This window comes from Pezoporus flaviventris, unplaced genomic scaffold (genome assembly GCF_033815535.1).
Source record: "Pezoporus flaviventris isolate CSIRO_AGI_PZ_B2104156 unplaced genomic scaffold, CSIRO_AGI_Pfla_v1 ptg000015l, whole genome shotgun sequence".
NCBI lineage: Eukaryota > Metazoa > Chordata > Aves > Psittaciformes > Psittacidae > Pezoporus > Pezoporus flaviventris.
The window spans coordinates 45,176,023-45,196,976 of record NW_026892563.1 but is presented as its reverse complement, the minus strand read 5'-3'; the positions used below and the strand labels follow the sequence as shown (position 1 = coordinate 45,196,976).

At 44.6% G+C, this 20,954-nt stretch overlaps 2 long non-coding RNA genes across 2 annotated transcripts in view; both read left to right on the top strand.

Annotated features, from left to right (window-relative positions):
- Positions 1–355: 355 nt before the first annotated feature.
- Positions 356–11,090, top strand: LOC133269192 (uncharacterized). Its single transcript, XR_009743366.1, has 3 exons — positions 356–1,416; positions 10,318–10,448; positions 10,898–11,090. It is a non-coding gene; the product is annotated as an uncharacterized LOC133269192 (long non-coding RNA).
- An 8,248-nt stretch (positions 11,091–19,338) lies between these two features.
- LOC133269741 (uncharacterized) overlaps positions 19,339–20,954 on the top strand; it is a 38,824-nt gene continuing 37,208 nt past the window's right edge. Inside the window, exon 1 of the long non-coding RNA XR_009743538.1 lies at positions 19,339–19,992. This is a non-coding gene — a long non-coding RNA (uncharacterized LOC133269741). The remainder of the gene's footprint in view (positions 19,993–20,954) is intronic.

Genomic DNA, 20,954 nt, shown 5'->3' with positions numbered 1-20,954 from the left:
AATGGAGTTAGTTGTAACTAAAGGAGATGCTAACAGCTGAAGGGGAACTACATCCTCCGGTTCAGTTAAAAAAGGAACAGAAAGAAACCCCCTGGGAAGTCAGTTTCATTACCTCTGCGGCTCATAGAGCTCCTCAGCTTTTTTAACATCATCACACACCAAGCTAACCACAGCCTCGTAAACAGCCTGAAGGATTGAGCTTGGGAACAAGGGATGGCTCCGAATGGCTCCAGGAAGATGAAATCGCCTCATCCCCATCCTTGCTCCATGTTTTTCCTCGCAGACAGGTCGGCACAGGAGGGGAGATGTGCTGGGGTGGGCATTGAAGAGACATGCAGGGCATGCTGCCCTGCTCTGCTCCTGGGGACACTGGGAGCTGTGGGGGCTGCTTCTGGGTCCCCAGACCGCTGCAAGTGCGAAGGGGAAGGCACTCGCTTCCCCAGAGGAAATCCATCCGTCCTCCAAACAGTGGCTTTGCAGGGAGGAGGCCCCTGCTTAGCAAGAGAAAGCACCGTGCGTGGCAGAGAATGAATAATTGATTCGGGTGACAGGGATTCACAGATGTGACATCATCGTTGGGTGCATTAGGATGCTGAGCACCCCTGGGGGGATATGAGGAGTTCGATGACCCAGGGAACTCAAAGATATTCATGCATAATTTATTTTACAGGGGAAATAGGAAACCGGAGCAGCCCATAAAATTCTGATCGCATCCCATTTCTTTGGTTGTGTCTCCCTCAAAAGGGTGTTCTAGGGGGGACATTATATCCGTACATGAAAATACCAGCTTTCCATAGGGAACATTTTTCTCCGTGAGCAAAATCCCAAGTCATTGTACCTTAATTTAAAAGCTAAGTCTTTTTTAATTATTGTAGCTCACTGAAGCAGGAGTGCAAAAATAATAGGTAAATCAAAAGGGAGAAACCCAAAAGGCAAAACAGGCCACTGAGCTTCATCTGGTAAGTGGGTAACAGCTTGAATCCTGGTGCTCAAAGAATCCCTCTGAAGTTCAGTCTTGTAAAATCACACTTTCTCTCTTAACCCCTACACCAGTAGCATGTCCTGCAAGGGTATCTCTCTCCACAGAGGCAATTTGGTGGTGGTATCACCTGCAGTGCCTGGCTGCTGCGTGATTTCAGAGGCTGAAAACCTCTTTTGATGCCAGCCTTTCTCTCGTCTTTAGTGGATGTTCTTTGCTCTCGTTTTTTTGAATGAGTTTCTTTTGTTCCTCCTTTTCCCCCCCTCTGGTTTTGTTCCTCTCCTTTCTCTCCTAAATTGCACAGCTTTCTACCAGCTTTTATCCTCCCTTTCTTTTTTTCTTACAGATTTTGAGTGTAAATGAAGAATGCACCTCTTAAGGGAGCAGATGTATGAAAAGCCTTCATTTTGCAGTTGGATTAACTCCTTGATTGTCACGTATCCCTCTGGATAGCACTTGGGGTAATAGGAATGACAAATTCTGTTCACCTTTACTTAGGACCATCTGTTTTGGTAGACATATTTAAAAGTTTCATCTTGCATTCATTGAAAACAGAGTATTTTCCCAACAACACATATATGTGAGTATTGCGTTAAGTCTTTACATATGGATCATATATAATAAGGTTCTTTTGGTATTATACAGTACCTCAATAGCTCAGGTTTTAGATGCTACTCAACTAGAAGAGTCAATAACTGAAGTTTCTCTCTGATAACAGCCCATTGGGACTGCCCTGGTGTTTAGGTTTGGTAAGCTGTGTAAGACTATCACTTAAGCCTCCATTCAAAGCAAACTTCTGCCAAATCAGAAACACTACATACAGAAACACTTCAGTATTGTTCAACATGGACTTACTTGTGTATCATATACAGTACATGAAAACTCCATCATCCAGCCTCTGCCCGAAGGAAGGCTGTTCAGATGGCAGCTTCATCAGTTAGGGAAGCCTGGCACTGTGGTGCAATCTAAATTCAACTCTCCCATCTGTTATGCTGCAGTCACTGAGTCCATGGTCAACCACGGGGCTGAGGGAATAAGCAAGAACTGGAGGGGTAACTGGGTAATATGGGATTTGCAGCTGATGCTGCAGAAGCCCCAGAACCTGGGACTGCATCCAGCAGGGCAAGGTAGGATAGTCTACCTGAAGCTGTTTACACTACTGCCATGGACTTGTGCATTGGTAGCACATACACAGTTTCAGACAAGCGGCTGTCTTCTCTGTGAAGCATTAGCTACCATATCGTGAGAAAAAGAGGATATCTGTATTTCTTAGCCCTGAGAGCATCCCTGTTTGGCTTGTAGGCTTCTTCTATTTCCTGAAATACAACTTACAAAGACCGTGAGCCAACATAACCCAGAAATACAATACATAGGGATATATCTGTGTACACATTATTAAGCATTAAAGGTAAAGTTAGATTAGCAATAACCCCAATAAAATGGATTGTGATTGAATCATTAATTTTAATAATAACCAGCACAATAATTTTCCTCCCTTCTTCCTTTTACAAAGCTCTTATTATTCAGTGTGAGAATGATCAGAGAACTAGAAAACATGACCTGCAACGAAAAATTGAACTAATTGGTTCTGTGCAGTCTAGTGAAGAGAAAATGAAGCAGAGACCTGGTAATAGTTTTTAAATACATAAAAAGCTTCTGCAAGGAAGGGCGCCTTCCAATTTCTGCATCCATAATGGATAAGACAAAAAAAACTGGGCAAAAAAATACTCTGGCAAGACATCAGGAAGCACATTGGCTCGGTTAAGGGCAGTAAAATCAGGGAATAGCCCACTTGGGGAAGGTCCATGTGTAGGGTTCTTAAGGAAGAGGTTAGAGAAATGTCCTTTGGGCTGTCTGGCCTGCTGTAGGTGACATCTTAAGGTTCTTTCCAGCTGTCCTCTCTACGGTTCTACATTTTACATCTATTTATTAAGACTGTTTATGTGGTAGAAAGCCTTCTGTCTCACAACACTGCACTTAATGCGGTCATTGGCATCTGTCAGGAAAGGATTGGGCCAATCAGGCCTTTGAAGAACTGAGTACAATGCAGGGATGTACATTGCTGAGTGATTTTTATTTCCTTATATGTGTCAGGCCTTGCTTCAGCTTAAACTCCTGGGATAATACTGCAGGTGACTGACATGCAGCGCACACATTGTGTTTAGCAGCCTCACAAACCAGAGCCTGGAATAAGAAAGGGTATTAATAACATGTCAGGCACCTCAGGAGTATGCAACAATTCAAGCACCTGCTGACAGGGACATTTTATATGAACCCAGTACCGTATCTTCAGTTGGGAACATCAGGGATCAAACGTGCAATCCTATTTTATAAATACCCTGGTTTAGGGTATGCATTAGTAGAGTTCCCCTGCTACCAAAGTATGACACAGGGGGACCAGGCAAAAGCAGCCTCCTGCAGTGTGGCATGGACCAGAACTCTGGCAGACTTCTGCAAGGTCACTCAACAGCTTTCAACAAGGGGGTTGTGAGAAATGCCATGAGCAGTTAAAGTACAAGGGGGATTGCAAACCACGTAGGGCATTTGGTGTGTTCACATCAGCTGTTTTAAGCTCTCCTAGATACTTAATTTTGAATTCTCCCTCGAGGGAATCGGTGTTTCTTTGCAGACTCTTTAAGTGACTTGGGTACCTAAATTAGCTCCTAAGTTATATGGTATGAGAACCACCCTGTGTCATTATCCCGGTATTTGTCTGCAGTGCTATGTTCAACATCCCAACTGATGAGCAATAGTTTACTGAATCCAGAACTGATGATCCTTGAACTTCAGAGGAGGTTGCATCAGTGTTTGGATTTCAGTGACAAGGTTCACAACCAGATTCTGGTCACATCAGTACGGCTCCTTGATGAAATACCTATAGTCATGATCGTAGTATTTTGCAGCCCAGTGAGAGCTTGTTCATGGGAGAAGCTTGCAAAAGGAATATTAACTAGTTATAAAACCTGACTCTTTCTTCCCAGCCTTGATTCACTTGCATTTGCTATTTCTCGTGGGGGTTATATGTTACGTAGATACGATAAATACAGAATACAAAGCATTTGAGCTCTCTGCTATAATAGCATGCACTTGGTTTGTGTCAAACAGGTGCTCTTTGTAACTGTAAGTTGATTAGGGACCAGCAAATGGCCAACTGATGTGCAGGCTGCATGGCTGTAAATGCCAGTTTCTCAAAAGAAAGAAGGAGGAGGTGTTTCCGAGTTTCACACCGCTCCTACCTCAGAAAGCCGTATGCAAGCTTGATAAACTAGGAAATCCGGAAGCACAGTGAGCCCTTGCAATGATTCATCTCTCTTTTAACGTGATGGGTAATGAAACGCCATGGTGGGACAGCAGCCCAAGAGCCTGTTTGGAGCAAACTCATTTGGCAGTGATTCTTCACAGAGTCAACGCTGTGTAAGAGCCCAACAGGCAGAAATCAGCGCGTGAGATGTGCATATTATCCTCTCATCTCTTGCTGATTTACAGCACTTCGCAGTCGTTCTAGCAGAGACACCCACAGCTTCAATTTCTTACGTATTAGGCAGGAATTCCATACACCACCACCCCCCCCCCCAGGGTTTAAAGCACATCATAAGCCCGCATCTGCTTCACATGGGTGCAAGAGTGCGATTCCCTCAGACAAAGCTTTTTGGAAGCTATTAACAGAATCGCAGCTTTTAGCCAGAAAATAAGCCGGTGTCCAAAGTACTTAAGCACATATGGCAAAGGCATTAGTGCATGCTTAAAGTTAACCGCTTTCCTGGCCTTGATTGGTGTCTTTTCCTCATTTTGTTTCTTTTTTAATGGCCACATCAAGGTCTGCTCCACAGTCCTGCAAGGGAAGTGTAAGACTCCAACTAATTTCAATGAGATCTCGATGGCAGCCTCGCTTGCTTTCTCTTCAGTCATGGCAACATTAGCTTTAACATCTCTAAATAGCGTGTGCCAACCATTACTTTCATTTTCTACTACCTCTCTGATTGATCTACATAGGGATTTGCTGTCATCTGTGGGTAGCTGATGGACCTTGCAACCAAATTATATTCTTTGGCTCTTAGCTGTCAAGAAGCTTTATTCCCCCCCTCATTATTTGAAGGGTTTCCAATTCAGGCAACAAAGTAATTAAGGGCAGTGGATTCCACATTGACTGTAACAGGACTATCCATCCAAATTTGACTTCCATTACCTAATTCTGATTTCTCCCTGCAGAACATTTACAAGGCCAGGCAGGTGTATTATCTCTGCATACCATTCATCATCAAGCATGACTAGAACAGGTGGCAACATACTGATGTGTGTTTAATGGAACAGACGTTCGAATGCATATTTCAGAACTGGGCAAATGGTTTCCTTTGTAACGCTGTCAGATCCTGAGCAGTGATGGTTTCAGGAATATGCTGCCTCATCCCAAGCTGTGGCTCACTTTCATGTCTAGCATCTGCCGACCAGCATCCTGTCTTTCAGAGTTTCGCAGTCTTCACTGCTGCCTGCTGACAGTGCTTGGACAAAATGACATGAGTAGTCTTGGTATGTAACACCCTTCTTTTGAATCAACAGCGTGTGACCCTGCCTGGACTGAATGACCCCTGCGTGGCTATCGCCTTAGCCTTCTGGACCTTTCAGTCTACCAGCATTGGAAACCAGTGGTAGCTGTATTTGCCTCCTGTGCTCAGCCCCTGATCTGGAAGTCAGCCTTGTGCCAATGTGCTTCTGCTGAAATTTCAGAGGCAGACCGGATGGTTGCAGCTGAGGATGGGAGCATCGCTGTGTCATCTCTCCTAAATGGAGACCCATTCAGTTCTTGTGCCCTCTTCAGAAAGGTGTCATTCTAGCTGCGTGCCTTTCTTCCCTTAGGACAAGCATAGCAAAGACTAGAGGTTTGCACAAGAAGTGGAGGCTTATTAACGCTGTTAACACTAGATGTGTTTGGATATTTAACCCAAGTGCTATTGGCCCGGTTCTCTATAGGAAGAAGGTGTGCACTTCCAAAGGGGAAGATCAAAATGAAATGCCCAAAGCACTCTTTGGTGGTTGGTATAAATGCTTCTTCAAGATTTCCACACTTACAGCTTTTTAGCTTTCACTCAGTGCTAGTGATGCCTGAATCTCTAATCCTTCAGACCCAGATCCAATTTTCAGTTACTTCAGTGACAGCAAAGTAAAACCCTCAGAGAGTCTCATTGTTTTCAGTGGAACGGTTCAAGCCTGTGCAATTCAAAGGTTCAGCTCCTGCCTTAAAACAAGCACAGCTAATTTGGGTCCACTCAAAATTTAAGTCCTTCATAGGTCTGAGAGTCACAAGGAAAAAGACTCTTCAAAGGAACCTGCTTTCACAGGGAGGGATGCGTGGACAGCCTGTATGCCTGATGGAGATCATGCTGATTCAATGACAGCCTCTCTGTTTTAATGTGACAGCTGATTGCAAGTCTCTGGCTGACTTGAAACCACAAATAAGGTGTTTTATTCTATTATCGCCATTTTAGAGGCAAACCCAATACAATTTGTGAAACACTGACATAAACTCCTCACAGCTCTGAAATCTTAATGCCGCAGAATATTGGCAATGCTTTTAACTGTATTTATTCCTTCCCTTCCCTTGTGACTTTCTTTTTTGCTTAATCATGCTCCTACCCACCAGCATAGTTACTATACATGTTCACAAGCTGTCAGGTGTCAAAGTTAATGCCAAAATACCATACAGATTAATTTTAGCCCACCTGAAACTGATGGAGTGGGAACACTAGGCATTTCAAACAGTATGGGCCAGTAAAAGAGACTCGAGAAGAATCAGCGACCATTGGGCAAATTGGGTAACACAAGCACTGAACACTCCAAATGGAGGGTTTTCCCAAAAGGAAAAGCCTCCAACTGACAGGGATTTTATTGAATAGGAATAAAGGGACCTTTCTCTTTTTTGTAAGCTGGAAATGACTAAAGACAACAGAGAGTTCTGTTCAGTGCAAACACCAAACAACTGTTTCATATGGGTGTGCTACTATTTCCAGCTACCTACCTGAATGAGCCTAATCTGGGCAGGCTGACAGCATTTAGCACCTGCTTATGCTACAGCTGTCACTCATCAAAACTTCTGGTCTTTAACTTCATGTCTAAACACAAGTGCTCTCAGCTGCTTCAAGACATTCAGCTCTCATACCCTGGCGTAGTTTCAGAAAGGGCCATAAATAGACAAAGAATCAAACAAATGCAGTAGAGTGCTAACACAGAGAGAGAAATGCTTGCTCGCATCCCCAGTTTTACACATTGCATGTCCAGTGTAACGTCAGCTGCTTCCTTGATTTTTGTTTTTTGGATTCAGGAAGGGTGCAGAGATGGTGATGCACTGACAAGCAAACAGCTAACAATGTTTGGAGGCACGTGAAGAAAGAACTTTGTAGAATTGCTGATACCAGCTCCAACACTAATAAGGAAATTGACTTATTAATAAATGCCAATCAACTTTCAGCATCTGACTGGTGACTTAAGTGATCTCGTTAGTCACAGGTATAAAGAGGAAGAAAAAGCAAGAGGTTGAGAGTTAATGAGCTACTTCTATGTAGCTTCTCCATAATCTTTGGGAACTCAAGCAAAGGGGAGAAAAACTTCCAGTTCATTCCTTTACCTTGACAGTTACTTGGTAATGCTCTGGATACAACCAGTATTTGGATGATGTCCTCACCTCAAGCTTCACGCAGACCACAGAGCCCCTCCTTAGTAAACTGCTCTTTAAGCCATGTGTCTTTCCACTAAGCTTCCATTGGCTTCACTCAAGAAGTCTCCCTTTTGCCTGACAAAGACTGGACTGATTTCCACCAATCACTGCAAATGTATTCAGCAACCAAATGGTGTCAGCAAACACCCATGCAGTAACTCTTCAATCCTAACTCGGTCACTTTATTCTCTAGGAAGGTCACAAATGCAAACAGTTTACTGTAATTTGTCTGCTTTATTTTCTCCATGGGTAATTCGTTAGCTAAGATGTCCACCTTTATTTACTACACTTCAAACAAATTGGGGATTACTTGATTCCTGGGAAGCACAGGTCTGACCCCGTGTGCTGAACATGAAGCTCACATAGATGATTTGTTGCAGTGCTAGCTGCCCAAATGTTGCTGGCAGCTTGCTTACTGTGAGTTGCTTGTCTCAAATACTCAATCACAATGTACCTGTTAGGTGATAAATGGATTGAAATGTGCATATTGCATGACTCTGCAATATCTTACCCTCAAAAAACAGCCCAACTAGACCCAAAACACCCTAACAGCCAAAAGGTAAAGTCAACCATGAAGTACGCAGCCAGAAAAGTGTAAGATGAGAACTTTTGACCTGTCTCAAGCTGGAAATCCCAAAGCAAGGATGTATCTGACCGACAGTATGCCATAAATTTCCCTGCCCATATGGCACAGCAAAGATACGTGCTTGTCCTCCCTTATTTTCAACCAAATATGAGCACTCAAATGGTTCTGTAAACCAAGTAACTTACAAAGTGGGTTAGGAGTAGACATGAATCAAACAAACCTCTCTTACATGCAATGGGGAGGAAAGTCTGTACTGTCTGGTCCAGGTGGTCATAGAAAGCAAAACTCTTGTTTCTCCATGGCAGTGTAAAGTATTGTCCCTTTGTCTCAAAGATCCTTCTCAGATTCACTCAGAAACACTGCAAGTAGGTGTTTTGGGAGGATGGCAACACTGCGGTGCCAAATGGTGGCTGGACCTTCCGCTACCTCACCTTCACCCAAAGCTTGTGCTGTTCAGCTGGATAATCTGTTAACACAACCAATTCTGCCTGGCATTCCTGCCTCCCTTGCAAGCAGAGGCCATAAATACCAGGAGCATTCAGCTCACGCAGATGAAACCTAAATGCAAAGAGCAAAGTCTGTCAGACTGAATAAGACCGGAGGCTGTCTCAGCACATAAGCACAGCTGTACCTTTGCCCAATTTACCGTACGTTTTGAAATGTACTTAAATAACAGTCTTTTCACTGCAGCCAGTTATAATGGTCATTAGAGTACTCTGCATCAGCTTTCCTTGATGCTCTCATGAGCCTGAACACTAGCAATTTATTACCCACGGGGCCATGCAGCTTCAATCTCCAGTGGCACAATGAGTGTTCTTTCATTACTATAGAGACACTTCACTACGTTCATTCACCTTCCCCGAAGACAGCGAGACTGCCCCGGTGAGAATTAAGCGCACAAATGTTCCACGCTCTATGATACATCGACCGGCACCTACCAGATTTCCCCCTGCTGTTTGGTAGGGTTTAGAAACAGACCAGACCGTTTTCTGAAGCCTGACAGTTTTAGCAAGGGCCGATCTTCTTTCACTACGCCTTCATGCCCCCAGCAAACAGGGTGACCTGAAGGGTCCAGTTGTGCCTTTCCTAGTGGAAGCAAAACCAGAAAGGAAAGCAAACAACTCACGTTCTCTGAGCGAGACGGGTCACCAATGCAGCAGAGCAGTTTCTAAGCCAGGTGGTACACGTCTTTTGACACTGTGGGTGACTCAGGTGTACCTAATAGCAACGCTAAAGGGTCTCATAGGCGATACCAGCATGCCAGGTGCTGGCATGACATGTTCTCCTGAGTCATCCCCTGCTCTTTGAATACTCTGCCTGTGTTTGAACTATTTATTTAGGCTGTATTCTGACTGTAGGCAAAATTAAACTAGTTCATTTTCCTTCAGTCAGGCTGTTCCCCAATCAACTAATGCATCATATTGCTCTGGTTTTAAGCCTTTGAAGCAAAACAGAGAAAATACAACACAAGGTTCACCAATGAAAGGTTCCCAGATTCCTCCAACAAATCAGTGGATACCCGAGTGATTTATAAAAAGGAAAAACACTGTGATTAAACCACTGCAGCTCATTGGAATTTTATTCTTTAGGCCCGAGAGGTGACTGAATAATGACTCAGTCATAAAGTTTGTGGCCTGTGCTAAAATCAGACAGGGATGAGTTGCCTGTTCTAATGTACTCATTAGGGACAGACTAAGTACATCCCAGTATGCTTGAATAGAACGATTATTTCCTGCTGCAATTGAAATGAATTATCAAATGCCAAGTGAAAAGCTCTGTTCTGAGTCATCATTCATCAGGAAAGATTTGTTCACAGCATTATAAAAGTCTGCAAGATCAAACGTTTATATAGGAATGCGTTCTTTGTGTCAGCAACCAGCACTTAACAGCTCTTTCACAGACTTAAATGAAGTTTGCCTTCATCTTTGCTACCAGCACTTGGAACGTACTTTAAATTACCGTTATCAAGACTCGTAAGCATGGTCCTGTTCCCTTCACTGGTATTCACTGGTATTTACATCACCTGGTTTGAATTTTCCTCAGTGGCAACATTATGCAAACTCAATGGATTTTGCAGTGTGTATCTGCTGGGAACCTCAGCCGGGGCATCTTGAGGAGCTCAGAAGTGAACCCATGGGCAAGACACCAGCACAGCCAGCTGCAGACCTGTTATGGTAAGGTAAAAACTGTCTGGTTTTCTTCAAAGGTTAAAGTGACCTTGTCCAGCCAAATGGCAGTGAGGTCCCTGCTCCTCCCTTAAAGGTCATAGCGCAAGCTGCAGGATGGGTGGTGTTGGAAAGCACAATTAAACTCACCCTACAACAGGGCCCTTTTTTTCCAAAGACAGAAAGAAACAGCAAAAGCAAGCTGAAAAAATTAATCACGTCAAATGTATCATAGTTCTACTGGATTCCTTCTTACTTAGCTAAAGGCAAAGTTGATATTACTGCTGAACTTACAAGCTTTATTAAGGAAATTACACTGAAAGATAAGAAGCTACAAAAAGTAAAAAAAAAAAAGAGGGTGACATTATATTAATAGCATTAAATCCTGGGATTTAACACGGGCACTTCAAAATTTTATCAAGTACAAATAGCCAAACTTGTTAATTCATTTGCTCAAGGTGCAAAATGGCAATCTGACCAATATGATCTCCTTGCTACAGAGTACATGAGCTACCAGAACTAAAATGGTGAATCCCTTTGCACCATTTCTTGCACGTGAGGCAGGCACACATGCACATCTCAGCCATGTGTTTGCCCTCCCTAGAAAACAGCTTTGAGAGATCTTTCGGTGAGCAGTAAATAAGCCTTGTATTAAAAGCATGCACACATCCTTGGGCTTGATGATCTTAAAGGTCTTTTCCAACCTGGTTGTTTCTATGATCCTATAGTTCTGCTGCTAATGCTTGCAAGTCGCATACCCTATGGTTAACTGCGTCAGATAAAACCAGGTATGTACTCAAGAGCCTCCGAGTCAATCTGGCACACAACTTAAATGGCCTCTCTGTACCTCCCACATCTTGGCACCTCACATTCATCCCTTTAGCCTGGACCCTCTCCTGTGAGCCTACTGGAACACTTTGTCTTCAGCTCTTGCACTGCCCTGCAAGCCTTGCTGTCTTGGGCTCTTCATGGATTTCTCACCCTTTTGCATGCTTTGCCTTGTGCTGCCTCTGATGCTGTTTCTGGGGCTGGTTCACACTTGCTTTTCACAGTGCCCTTGTACTTGCCACAGACTGTTGCTTCAAAGTGAAAGACTCAATGGCTGGGCACTGCAAAGGCAGTTTCAGGAATTTTGGGGAGAAAATGAAGGGGAGTGGGGAGGTAAAGGACTAAGGAAGCGCTTCCCCCAAAACCACCTTCCTGTCCTGCTTACCCTCTGGTTGCCATTTGTGGGAATGAGAATGATGCATGGCTTAAAATGGTCGTGATCCTTATGTAATGCCAGACTCTCTGGTTGAAAACTACATCTATCATTCCGACCGGGGATTAATACCTCCAGACCTGATAAACTAATAAATGACACATTCAAAAGAAAACTGCTTCAAAGCAATCCTGATCAGATTCAGGGCAGTTTTTTTCAGTACCAAAAGCCAGAATAATTTCCTTCACATTTTCTTTTAACTCTGTGCAGGACAGTGCAGCGCATTTTGATGAGCAGAGGCTTTCTCAGGCTCCCGGAGCCAGAGCCGAGCCCATCTCTAAGATAATGTTGCCATCTATTGGGCTTAGGAGGAATGCAGTAGCACAGAGCGAATCGCGGTAGCTTTGGTTTAGGGTGCAGGGAGCGCCCGGCCAGCATCCTCACCGGTGCCTCTCCAGGCCCGTGGACAGGAGAATGGGTCCCCATCCATCACCCTGCAGTGGGTGACCCCATGCACTGGGCGCATGGATCTCAGCTGTAGTAATGGAAGCTCTTTCGAACACTAGGAGTCAGAGATGGCCTTGAAGGGCAGGAGGCATCTGTTGGAGGCTTACTGGAGAGCACCAGTCTGCAGGGCCCGAAGTGATGATCTCTGCTGGGGTCATTCCTGATAGGGGAAAGAGCCAAGCCCGTGTGCTGCGTGGTCCTTACCCCAAAGGGGCTGTCTGCCTCCATCTCCCTGCCCAGCTTCTCTCTTTTTCTATGAGCTAAGGAAACACTCTAACACCACCTTCATTAAAATCGAACAGCAAAACCAATCTGGTCCCTGCTTTGCCCACCCCTGAGACCCTGGGTCTGTCTCTGGCCACCTGTACAAGGGGTCATGGGTGCCTGGGGACAGTGAGTGCTCACAGCCCGCCTGCCCAGCCATGAGGAGACCCTGCAAGCTGCCAGCACAGAGTGCAGAGATGTGCCTAGGGGATGGCCAGTGACATGGACAGGGAGAGTCCCAAACCACCTTGTGGCACACCAAGCACGCCCCCAGGAACAGGGTGCTGGCTTAGGGAAGCACGTAGTAAAAGGGAGACAGGCTTCAGCATGTGCTTGAAGCTTAGTGAATGCCCAGGTGCTCTCTCTGGATCAGGGCCAGCACAAATGGGCACAGCAGCATTAGTTCTGGTGCCCAAAAATGCTGTAATGTGCCCTGTATTGTCCACAGCAGGAGCTGGGTTTTTGCTTGGGATCTTCTACACTTACTTAGGAAAAATGGAGGTGAGCTTTTAACACATTTTCTGTTTCCAATCAGAATTAAAAACTGACAGAGAGTAATTGCCAGCTCCCAGTAATCGGAGAAAGACCAACACAACAGCACTCCACACTTTTACAGCTTGAAGAAAAAGTAAGAAGTTACTTCAAGCTGATAGGTACGGTACTGTGCGCAGCCAGTCGTTACATTGCAGTTATCTGGCTTACACCTCCAAGCACCAAAATTGCTTTGACAGACAATGCTGCTTTGGAACTGACTGCAACGTGTCTCACCTCATCAAAATCACTAGCACATCCATTGGCACTTCTCAGAACAAGTATCAAAGCTCAAGGGCTGTATATGATGTTAAGCAGTTTAATATTGGATGTAAAAGAGTGGCACCGGTGCTGCGGAAAGACCTGCAGCCTATTTGAAGGGTAATACCAGCTCTGGGAGGTCACAGGCACTCAAGGAGGAGGGAGAACTTAATATTTAACTTTATCTCCCATCCACAGTGTTTAATCACTTGATCTAATACATAATCCTTGATCTTTGATATTTGGAGTGCCACAGGAATTGTGAAGCATCCTTTTCCATCCAAGAGAACTTGAGGTGGAAAGGATCAGTCAGCAATTCTCTCGCTGAATGAAGCACTAGAGAATAAACTCGAATGAAATACTGTAACTACATTACACAGCATCGCCACTGCCTCATTTTCAGACTCCAGGCACTTTCTTGTGCTTTCACCACTACTGACCAGTCCGTTCAAGGAGAACCTGCAGGATAAAGCCATGATATTCAAAATCAGCATCTTCAGTGCATTTGGTATCAATGTTTAAATTCCCAGTGATCTTCAGTGTCACTACCTAACTAAGCCCTGTATTTTCATCCATTTGTTGAATTAACATGAGCTGTGTTTTCGTGGCAGGTACAGATGAAATGGACACCTGAATTGTCAGGCTATTTCTATACCTTGCTCTTTCCCAAGTGCTATTCAGCTTATGTTTTTTTTTTTCCCCAGAGCATTTTTTGCACTAAATGAGCCTCTGTATTCCTCACTTCTACCTAGGGTTGAGATACAGGGAGATCACAAACCTTCATCCTCAGCACCTACATGCATCTGTGAATAGAAGGGAGTTACAACACACATGAGTGTGGAATACTCATGTTGTGTTCTCCATCCTGTGCCCCTGAGGAGGAAGTTACGGGTACTCTCTAACGTGAGGGCTGGAAAAGGAGAACTACTTCTCATTCTACCAGAAGTCTAAGAAGATCAGATGAATGGTGAAAAGGAATCTCTAACATCCCACTTCCTAGTCGGGATTAAAGAGTCACATCCAAGCTCAGTAGCAGTGCCACTCCTGGGGGCTGCTGGCAGCACGTTGGAGAGGAGAGGCTCCCCTCCAATGTTGGTGTTGTAAGGAACAAATTGCCACAGTGTCTGTCCCCAGTGTAAAATCCCTGAGCACAGCACGGGCCAGAGGGCTAAAAATGCCATAAGCATCAGTAGGACAGGCAGAAGGACAAGCAGAGATCAGATCAAACCATCTTGCTACCTAGAAATAGGTGTCTCAGTATGCCTGTCACAATTGGTTTAGGCATGAAGGCACACACACACACACACACACACACACACACACACACACACACACACCTCCTTACCACTCTTCTGCTATTTTATTTCCTATTTTTTGGCTCTCTGGTTGTCTCAGTTACTTCTTTAAACTCCCTGCAGAAACTTTCCTGCAGTAACTGATCAGACTCTTTGCTCAGCATCAGCATCAGCAGAGGACATATGAAAGTTACTGCCTATCTTCTGGACCTTTCAATATTGAGCTGACCCTGCCCAAGGGTAGGAAAAAGAACTGTGTGCTGCTTGGCCTTGTGGTACTCTGTGTCCCGCATGTCTCTGTAGCACAGTTCCACAACCACATTCCTTTCAGATGAAGAACACTAAGCCGTTCCTGCAGAAATATGTAAGACTAACAGAGGGATGCTGGGTGCCTGGGCAGAGAGCTGCAGAACCAGAACCCATCGTCTTTCAGAAGAACAGATCCTTAGAGCCAATTGAGGGATTGCAAGAAATCATTCACCCAGCACTACCAGTTCGCAGCCTTTTCACCCAAGGCTTGGTTTGCTTCAGCTTAGTCATACAAGGGCTAAGTACATCCGAACACCTCTTCCAGGATAAGAATGAAACGTGCAAACTCATAACTGCAATAATAAGAATGCCGAGCTCAACTCTTGCGCAGATGAGAGAGCAGGCATCAGGGAAAGTGCATTTCATTCAGATCATTAGATCCTGCTGACATTTTCTGTGATTCTCGTGTGTTGTTCAGATACAAAGAAGGAATATGAAGTCATTGCAGCCTACCATAAATAAAGCTGACACGGAGCTGACATGCTTCCCCCTGCAATCTTCACAAAGACCTGCCTGCAACAGGAGCTTTGCTGCAGCTTTCAATCAATGCAGCCTACAGTGATGTATCTCCAGGGGCAAAATGAATGATACTTGGAAAGTTGCTCTTTCTTACACTATTCATTTTCTGTACAACCACTATATTGTCCAGTGGTAACTGCATATAACTGCTCACCAGGACTCCTGGACCAGAGGCTCATTCTTTGCCCACTAGCTTGCCACATGGCTTTCTCACTTCTCTGCTTCCTTTCTGCAAGGAAGAGTTCTACAGAAAGTTATGAAACTTGGTATTTGTAAGATGCTCGAGATCCATATGCAAAGGCCCTCCCCAGAGGCAAGGGTTTTGTTGTAAAGATATTATGCAGGGCTTTATTTTTTCCTCAAATGAAGCCATCAAAGCATAGACTGTATACAGGAAACTATTCCTCCTAACAGCTTAGTCAGAATGTGTATAGATGGCTCATGTTCAACATATTTGGGGTAGGAACTTTCAGCAGGAGGAATCTGCTGGGAGTCTTTGCAAGCCTGTATAAGTACAATGCACAGATTGCAGGTGGTAAATTAAGAAATAGCCATGATTTTTTAATGTAGATGCTAACAGAAGTGTGCTCTGTCTCTCCCAGATGCAGCACCATTCGTCTTCGTAACCGTATTCCGTATTCCAATAGCACAGTTGTGCCACAAATCTCTTTTCTGCCTACAGACTAGAAAGCTGGCAAGAAATAAAGTTGTCGAGATGGCGATATGTAGTTTCACACACAGGACCAGGAAACACGTGGCAGGGAGAGGAAGAAGACACTGGCAAGGGTACTCTTGGACTTTTCCATGCAAAAGCAAGAGATGCTACTGCCACAGCTAGGCTGGAAGGCATCCAGAGCTCAGGGACAGATCCTGGCCACCCCAGAAGGATCCTGGACCCTCCCATAATAACTAATCTTCAACACTAAGACTGCCCCAAGGTGGTGAGAAAACTGAGGCAGAAATACAATTGCATGCTTTATTGTTCTTAACCACTTCTGTATTTTATTGATTGTGCTGCTAAGTAAAGAACAACTGTGATTTAAGATACTCCATCCCTTCCCAACAGAATACGAGTTACCCAGAATAATTTGAGAACACGTTTGAAATGTGCCTAATCTCTTTTTATGTCTGAAGTCCTGGGTACTGAATTTGATGCATTTCCCAGCTGTCTTAAATGCAACACATGCAAAGGGAAGAATCTCTTGGAAACTTTAAGTGAGCATTCTTGCTGTTTAATTCTTTGGAGAGGTCCCTTTGTTGTAGTGCTGGCTCTTTTATATGAGAACACTGACTGTGCTCCTGGAAGATCTTTACCTGGTTTTATTTGCAGTGTTAAATCACTGAAGGGAAAGTTAAATACAGGAAGAAAGATCTGTGTACGCAGCATTCTAAGCCATGTCTGCAATAGACAACCTCTGCCTTTATCTCAGGTCCAGCTGCCTGTAAATTTGTGAAGGAGAAGCATGACTCTTAGGCCTCTGAAAGCCTTTATGTTTCAGTATTTTACTTTCAGAGATGCACCATCACCCACACATTGACTCGTCACCTTGAATAATAAAGTGCACAAATGTAGTTTCATCTTTTCCATGCCAAGTTGTCTGAAGAATATAGGAGTACATCAGGTTCCTTTGATTTGTGGCTTGTATGCTTCGTAAACAGCTTTGCCACAATCTGACAACATTAAGGTAATGGGACATTCCTTTCAAAGCCCCTATGCTTACAGATCCCGTTATTATTTACATGTATAAGCCCTGAAACATTGCAATTAGTGGGATGAAGTTCGGAGGAATGCATCCAGAGGAACAATCAAGGCTTATTGTCTTGGAAGATGCAGAAGCTATTAGTGATCCCATGAAGTATTAGGGATGTTGATCCTGCTTCACTGAACAGCTTGGCATTTCCAGCTCTTGCTGTTTACTGAGAAGGCTATCACATTTGTCACATAGAATTGAAAAAGGGCTATCAGAAATTCCTTTCATTTACGTTTGTTGGGAGATATGCAGAGTGTATTCATGCCTGGCACATTGGAATGTTAAATTCAATTCTCTAATGTCTGCCACCAGCTTGGGGGAAAACAACACACAGGTTCTTTCATGTACCCTGGGGACCATCAAGGGAAAACAACAGCTCCAGAAAGCACTTGTGCTGCTGTGTTCTCAGGGCGCTGGCGTTAGGAAGGATCTCTACCAAAACCCACCCAATTACAAGTACGCTTTGAGACAGTCAGCTCCTGTAAATGCTTTCAAAGACAGTTGCGTGGATTCTCAAGGGTAAATGTCTGCAGATGTTTTACATGCGCGTCCCGTGTCTAGCTCAGGTGTGAGCTATTGCCACACAGTTCAGCTGTTTGGATAAACTAGCTTCTGATGTGCTGCATCAGATCAGTACGTGCATATGTAGGCATCCGTAAGGCGTGTAAAATTGTGAGAGCGTGGCTCCCTGTAATCAGCGTGGCCCCCAAAACCCCATCCCAAGCCAGCACGGGACACTTGCAGGAAGGACCAGTTTTATTTCCATCAATGACAACTTCACCTTACCGCATCAGTAGGACTGAATGCAAAGTCAGGAGAAGAAGGAAAGTGGAGCGGACCCCCATGGAAATAACCACGTTTGTGATGCCAGTGCTAAGCTGATTCATCAGCTGGGACAGATGCTCGATTTGTGGGGTGTTTTACAGCATGCTCTTGAAGGTAATTTTGACTTAGTTGTGACAGAGCCCTACGGCACTGAGCTACGGATCCCAAGTATTGTTCTCCATCATCCCTTCAGAAGGGCTTTCACATCTCTCCAGGTGGAGATGAGCTTTCTGTCTCCAAGCACAGCATCTTCCCCAAACAATCAGGCAGAAGAGTCAGCATCCGTTGCTGTGCTTGAGAGATGGTGATTCACTGCAGGGGGAAGGCAGGAGGTGTTGCCAACGAGCATTGCAGGCTCGTCACAGGACATGGGAAGGAAAACTGGGATGAGAAGGGAAAAAATAAAACAACTTTCCAGTATGTGAAGGTGAATTCATCCCCTCTGTTCCAATCTACCATCACAAGGTATAGCCATCTGAGACTCATTGCCATGCTTTCCACCACACAGTAGTGTGAGGCAGGATGTGAAGAGAGCAAACCAGTTTCAGCAGCACAGCGGCAAGCTGTGTCAGTGAGGAGGCAGCTGCATGTACCCCTGTGCCTTTGGTCCTCACCTCCATGTCTCTCCCCTCCCAGCCCATGCCTTGATGACAGTTAGCAGCTAGGAAATAGCACTGGAGGGTGATAGAAGTTGGTCGTTGTGATAGACCCCTTAAAATGAGGATATTGAGGAGAAAACATTCTGCTGCTTTTGGGGAAGCTTTTTGCAGCTGCCAGGACAATTTGTGCGCGTATTTGGCAGTCTCTGAGACTGAGATATTTAAGAAATCAGCTGCTTCTTACTGGTATAAATGCCAGAAAATCTCTACAGATGAAAACAGCACTCTAGTTAGGCTCACTAGTGGGGCAAAATCCTCAAGTACTAGGCTTTTAGGGGACATTTTTTGTTCCCTGAGCCATTCTGCTTTAATGAGTTGCAAGCCATGACATCGTCTCAGACTCTCTCCAATTTTACCTCATTTCATGCTGTGCACCCTCACTCGTGCATGCATTCAAAATCATTCACAAGCATAAATCCAACGAGATTCGTAGAAGCTAGAGCACCCAACCCACAAGGCACTCAGCCTGAAATTCTGACCCAGCTGGGAATAGCCCCTGTGGAGCCTTGAAGGATGTTATCAGGAAGTACTACCACAAACATAGCCGTAACACTGGTCCCTATAGAGCTACACATCACTGTGCACATACAGACAATATGATTGTGGGGCAGAAAGCCGTAAAGCCTTTCAAATGCAACATGCATCTAATTCTTGACTTTTCCCATGAACTCTTTTTTCCCATATGGCATAGTACGTATGTCAGGAGAACCAATCAACGTATGGAAATCTGAATCTAAGTGGAATGCAGATCTCGTGATCTGCACCATCAGATGCTGAGGTGCCTTTAAAATCAAAATCATGCTTTTAAGCTTCTTTAGAACTTTCAGTAGCCTTTTTATGGCTATTATGCTGATGCAAAAATGATGTGAAATAGCTTGTTGCCTCACTGTGAAGTCAAATAGGATCCTATCTACCCTGGAGCATCCTGAGTGAAGACAGAAGAAAGCAGCACAAAGGGAAATGTGACTTTCCAACCCAGCAGTTTGGATATTCAAACGAGCAGGGAGAGAACTGTTTGCTTGGTTTTGCTCCCAAAACAGTCTCTATAATTTACACAAGTACTGAATAAATGCAAAAGCCATTTCTGGAGCCTGGGTCACACAACTATCAAGAGAGTGAAACGTCTCAGTCCATTTTGGGCTCCCTCCTGTAAAGCTGAGACTCTTTCGACACAGATGGACCCATGCATCTTGTTCCATCAGCATCTTCATAGCTACCACTTGAAAGGGAGTGAGTCCCAGGTGTGTGTCTTTAAAGCCCCCAATTCACATGCTGACCAGTTAAACAGATTTGCTTATTTTTCTTTAACAGCCTAATTCATCAAGGAAAAGCTGCAAGGGGGGTTCTGGTCTGCCAAGCTTGATTGGGAAATGGGTTAACCCTGCAGCCACACCACCCAGTCAAGGCAGAAGCCAAACTGGATTGCCCCAGGTAACAGTGATAAAAGGGAAGTTAGTACAAAAGGAGTGATGATGGTCAGGGGTGCTTCCTAGAATGGGGTAAAATGGCATGGTAAAATAGCACTAAAAAGAATTTAGGTCTCTCCTTGAATACTTTCAGGTGGTTAAAGTGTGTTGGAGGGAACTGGAGATCGTGTAATAGGTTAATGTTTAGGAATACAGCTTGAGAGCAGAAGTAACAAAGTGGGGAAAGGGATCCTTATACACAGAAGAGGTTTGAGGTTAAAAGCAAAAGATCCAGTGACGCCCAGGGCTATCTGGGGAGTGGGCAGAAGCTGTCTGATTGCAGTCACTGCTCTGCACTTGAGGTCATCTCTGCTGCGTCAGGAAATGGGCCATGGGGGAGCACTACCTCTGGGTTCCCAAGTCTAGGGATTTCCTCCCTTCGGTTCCAGCGGGCACTCGACCTGTCAGACTGAAATCTCCAGTTCATCCGACTGATTGCACACCACACAAAACTGTTTACAGACGGTGCTTTTGGCTTATAAAGCAGTTAACTCTCTTCTCTTACCTTACGTACCACTGCGGACTGAGCTAGCCTAATTCCTGTAACGTTACCCTCTGAGGGTCTTTCAGTTCATAAAACATATATGGTTCATCCCTTCTGAACACACACAATGGCAGCTTAAAGGAGGATGACAAATCTTGATTATTTTTTCCCCTGTGGTCACAAGTTCTATTTATAGGTTTATGTCCTGTACTCCTGGGTGCCCCTCTCCAAGCGCAGCACTGAAGCAGAACCTGCATGTGCTTCCCTGCCTTCAGCACCCAGACCTGCTTGCTTAACATGAAGCACGAGAGGAGAGATGTACCTTCCCTCAAGAGATCCAGCCTCCCATTTGTTGAACAAGAGCTCTCCCTTTTGCAGGGAAGGAGGGCAAAAGAGTCATTGCAAACAAGGTGGGAGGATAACACACCCTTAGCAGGCCACAG